General features: G+C 39.2%; 1 long non-coding RNA gene across 1 annotated transcript; it reads left to right on the top strand.

Moving 5' to 3' along the window:
- The first annotated feature begins 1,063 nt into the window (after positions 1-1,063).
- On the top strand, positions 1,064-4,564 carry LOC119345261. The gene is made up of 4 exons (XR_005166985.1): positions 1,064-1,159; positions 2,314-2,353; positions 2,848-2,991; positions 4,389-4,564. It is a non-coding gene; the product is annotated as an uncharacterized LOC119345261 (long non-coding RNA).
- The last annotated feature ends 818 nt before the right edge of the window (positions 4,565-5,382 follow it).

Below are 5,382 nucleotides of genomic sequence, written 5' to 3'. Positions count from 1 at the left end.
TTTTTTTGGCTGTGGTGATGGTCACCATTTGAGTGGATTTAGCCCTGGAGAATTAAATGTTTTAGATTGCCTCATGGTTTATAGAATCTATTAATCCCCAATCTGGCACTATTTCTGGTTTGTCTACTGAATTTCTTCACTATTTCTGTGTAGACTATGTATGCTTTTTTGCCAGTTGCTATTAATTGTTCGCGGTATTTTTTCTTGACCTGCATATCTGGAATCAAATGGCCACGGACTAGTAAAATTTCTTACTTGTAAGGAAGGTATGGGAGAAACAAATAGTACCCTTTTGACATTTATGAGATAAAAGTGTCATAGAAACAATCTGTCATGTGAAATTGTCATATATTCCCTATCTGTGTTGGGCATAAACCAGTCATATCTGCCTAACTTAGTCCTTTGTTGTGTATCTAGAAACATGTTGCCTGAAGCTATTTCCTAGCTTCGTTGACCTAGTGAGATAAACCTAGGTGGATTCTAGGTGTGAAACGCATTTTTCGTATTCTGAGACTTTGAGAACAGAGTCGTCGCTCTGTTGGTAAGTTGTGTAGGTGCATGTTTGAGTCTTAGACTCCATTGGGTCTCAGGTTGTTTCTTCTATAAAAAAATACCGCCAAGGGCTTCTGTTTGGTCTCGTTTTTTTATATTCTGAGACCTTGAATATAACTTCCTGTAGTTTTGTTATCATTCTGCATTTCGAGAACCACTGAGACTCTTGTTGATTTTTTTGTTGTCCTCACATCTTAGATGGACATGAAAACACTTGCTCTTAGATGTGGCACCACTATACTTTTGGTCCATGTTCTAAGTGTTAGGAATATGATACTACACTTGGTTTTATCTCCTGGTTTCCAGAGTTGGATGAAGAACTATCATACTGGAAGCTACTTTGTTGCTTCTAGTTGCTATTGTATATTAGATGATAATTGATTTGTAGTCCTGTGATGATCAAGGGTGTTTCTTCCCGGACATAGCTATTGTGTTTAATTTTGGTTTGGTCACTATTATGATTGCTTAAGCTGTCTCTAGTGTTGTGCGTAAGTGTTAAGAGTGTAAAGTTTCATCATGTTTCCTTTTTCAGGAAATTTAGCTTATTTTTTGAGGTCACCTAATCTTCTACAACCTTGGCAATGGCGGCTGCCTCTTCTTGGTTCAGGTGAGCGCTTGATGTCCTCTCTCTATTGCTCTGAGATGGTGTCCGGCCATCAAGTCATTGATTTCGTGTTCAGATATGTGGTGGTGGTCTTTCGATGGGCCACCACAATCATGTGGAGAATGCTGGATTTTTGTCCCTATTAGCTGGCTGGATTGATAGTTTTCAAATGTTAAGCATTTTGGGTAGCAAAGGGCTTAGTTGGATTAGAAATGTGAAAACTAAGCCCTCAATTAATCAAATGCTGCCTCAGCTATGGAGCAAAACTATATCATTTGGTCTTGGTTATGTTGTCGCCGTGCTGGACGAAATGGTAATATATGCACTAGTTTTTTACATTCTGTTGTAACTAGGTGGGTTGATTGTTGTCAAATGCTTAAAATCAGAGAATGGTTTGAGTTGTTGGTTGTTTTTGTCCCGAGATCAAAATGCATGTGATTAGATAATCCAGTACTATATGGCAAACCATTTGGGTATGATATAGTGACTATTCATCATGGTTATGCTACTGTTTCTATCGTGATTCAATGGATATGCTTCTTGACAATGTTAGTATTGGTAGGTGATTCTTGGTCTTATTTGATAGGATTGAATAATAAAAGAGAGATATTCTCTACTTGATTTCTTACCAAATGTTAGCGATGTGCTTTGTGCTACTGATAAGTGTGGCACGCCTGACCTATTCCCATGTGTTGGTGCTGCGTGCAGTGAATATAGGAATACATTGGCTTGACTGGTTGTAACTTGCCATAGAGCTTATTCTAACAATGCATCATGGAAGAATCTTGGTTTCTAGTTGGTACTGTCTACTAGGTGACGTTTGATTTTTTAGGCCTTTTTTCACCATGGCATGGGCATGTGTAGTGTTGCCTTGGTGCTGTGCTATGTGTACTATTCCGTTCTTAGATAGTGAGGGATGATGTTGTATTGTTGAATGGGTTCGAGAACATACATACAAGAATTGTTTTTCATTTGGTTTGGTCAATATTTATCATGATTTTCTTAAACCATAGATGTCGTGGAGTAGCTTCCAGTGCTTGTGTCGTGCATAGTGCTTATCTAGCCTGAACACATGTGTACATTCTTTACTGCCATGGAACTTTGCTCACTTGTTTCTCCAAAGTAGTTCTTTCTTCATTTGAGTTTTCCTCTTGTAGAGGTGATCGTTGTTGTGATGAAGCTGCAGAGGTGGCATAGGTAAGATATGGCACTCCCTTCCTCTCGTAGGCTTTCTCTTCTGCTGTGTGTGTCCATGGCCATCGAGCCATGGTAGGTTCTATGCCGGCCATGGAAATTTCTAGGATTTGAGGCTATGGTGATGGTCTGTTGTGCTAACTAGTGCCACTGTTTTTCTTCTGCTCTTTGTGTCCATGACCATCGTGTTGTGGTGAGCTCTGTGCTCGCCATCATGACATGGCAATCTCTAGTTTTTTTGGGCTACGATGATGGTAACCGTTTGAGTGGATTTAGCCCTGGAAAATAAGTGTTTTAGATTTCCTCGTGGTTTATAGAATCACTTAATCCCCAATTCGGCACTATGTCTAGTTTGTCTACTGAAAATTTTCACTATTTCCGTGTAGACTATATATGCGATGCACACTTCAGACTTTTGTACATGCATGGGTCGAATATTGTTATGCTATAATTTTGTGTTGTGTCCATTCGAGAGAGACCTGACTAGGCCGTTTCAGGTTGAGGGAACTTGGTAAGCTCAAGGGACACGTCGAAGTTGGTTTGTCAACTAGAAGGCGCTCGACATCGAGACTGTCCAGCAGTTTGTACACGGTGGGATGATATGGGCTTACATGACTGCCTCTTCAGCTACAACTACTTGGGTGAGTCCCTGATTTCTCCTTCCTCCTCTGTTTTCTCTGGGTGCTAGCTTTCGAGTTATGGCCATACCGTGTTCTGTTCTGGCCATCGAGCCGAAGATCTAGTGGTTGTCGTCTATCCTATGGTTTTATGATGTTAGTGTTTTCATGTTTAGGTTTAGTCATTTGCTATGTGTTGATGATGATGATGATGGTTGCAAATGATGTGTTAGGCACATTTACAGAGTTGGATGAAGAACCATTTCAAAAAAATATTTTCCTAAAATTTATTTAGATGGAACAGACTCTTGTTTAATTGTTATTTTGTTGTGCTGGCATTTTCACTTTGAACTATAAATTTTGCAACTACAGCCTGCTTTTTTGCCAATTGCGATTAATTGTTCACGGTATTTGTTCTTAAGTGCATATCTGGAATCAAAAGCCACGAACCAGTCAAATTTTCTTATTTGCAAGGAAGGTATGGTAGACCCAAATAGTTCCCCTTTGAACATTTAATGAGATAAAAGTGTCGTAGAAACAAGCAGTCATGTGAAACCATCATATATTCCCTACCTATACTGGGAATAAATCAGCCATATCTGCCTAACTTAGTCCTTGTTGTGTATCCAGCAACTGGTTGGCTGAAGCTATTTCCCAACTTCGTTGACCTAGAAAGATAAACCTAGGTGGATTCTAGGTATGAAACCCACTTTTCTTATTGTGAGACTTTGAGAACAGAGCCGTCACTCTGTTGTTAAGCTGTGAGGGTGCACGTTTGAGTCATAGACTCCACGGGGTCTCAGGTTTTTTCTTCTATAATAAAATGCCACCAAGGGCTCCTGTTAGGTATCTTTTTTCTATATTCTGAGACCCTGAATATAACTTCCTGTAATTTTGTTATCATTCTTCATTTCAAGAATCACAGATTGTAAAGTTGATTAGTAAAAAGAATTTATCTTCAATAAATTTGTTATCATCCTCTATTATGTATTGTTGAATCAAGTTGTCAAAATAAGAAATCAGATGGTCATTTCATTTATTTAGCTACAAGCATGCAACAAACTCTTGGTTATTTTTTACCTGTCCTAGCATCTTTGATGGAAATGAAAACACTTGATCTTAGATGTGGCACCAATATACTTTAGGTCCATGTTATAACTGTCAAGAATATGATACAACGTTGGGTTTTATCTCTGGGTTTCCAGAGTTGGATGAAGAAATGTCGTACTGGAAGCTACTTGGTTGCTATTGTCTAGTAGATGATAATTGATTTATAGTCCTGTGATGACCAGGGGTGTTCCTCCCCTAACATAGCTACTGTGTTCAATTTTGGTGTGGTCACTATTATGATTGCTTAAGCTATCTGTAGTGCTCTGCATAAGTGTTAAGAGTGTAAAGTTTCATCATGTTTCCTTTTACAGGAGTTTTAGCTTATTCTTTGAGGTTGCCATATCTTCTACAACCTCGGCGATGGCGCCACCTCTTCTTGGTTCAGGTGAGCCCTTGATGTCCTCTCTCCTGCTCTAAGATGGGGTTCGGCCATCAAGTCATTGATTTAGTGTTCAGATAAATGGTTGTGGTCTTCCGATGGGCCACCACGATCATGTGAGCTTGCTGGATTTTTGTCCCTATTAGCTGCCTGGATTGATAGTTTCCAAATGTTAAACATTCTGGGCAGCAAAGGGCTTAGTGGGATTAAAAATGGTCAAACTAAGCCCTCAAATGTTGCCTCACAGCTAGTTTTTACATTCTGTTGTAACTAGGTAGGGTTATTGTTGTCAAGTGCTTAAAATCAGAGAATGGTTTGAGTTGTCGATTGTTTTTGTGCTGAGATCAAAATGCATGTGATTAGATAATGCGGTACTCTGGCATGATATAGTGACTATTCATCATGGTTATGCTTCCGTTTCAATTGTGATTCAATGAATATGCTTCTTGGTAGTATTGGTAGGTGATTCTTTGTCTTCTTTGATAGGATTGAACAAGAAAAGAGTGATATTCTCTACATGATTTCTTACCAAATGTTAGTGATGTGCTTTGTGGTACTGATAAGAAGTGTGGCATGCTTGACCTATTCCTATGTGCTGGTGCTGCGTGCAGTGAATATAGGAATACGATGGCTTGACTGATTGTGACTTGCCACAGAGCTTATTTTAACAGAGCATCATGGAAGAAGCTTGGTTTCAAGTTGGTACGGTCTACTAGGTGACGTTTGATTTTATAGGCCTTTTTTCACCAAGGCATGGGCTTGTGTAGTGTTGTCTTGGTGATGTGCAATGTGTAGTATTCCGTTCTTAGATGGTGAGGGATGATGTTGCATTGCTGAATGGGTTCCAGAACATACATTCGAGAATTTTTTTTCATTTGGTTTGGTCAATATTTATCATGATTTGCTTAAATCATATGTGTCGTGGA

Source organism: Triticum dicoccoides, unplaced genomic scaffold (genome assembly GCF_002162155.2).
Source record: "Triticum dicoccoides isolate Atlit2015 ecotype Zavitan unplaced genomic scaffold, WEW_v2.0 scaffold219837, whole genome shotgun sequence".
NCBI lineage: Eukaryota > Viridiplantae > Streptophyta > Magnoliopsida > Poales > Poaceae > Triticum > Triticum dicoccoides.
The sequence above is the reverse complement of the archived record's forward strand: the minus strand, read 5'-3'. Positions and strand labels throughout refer to the sequence as shown.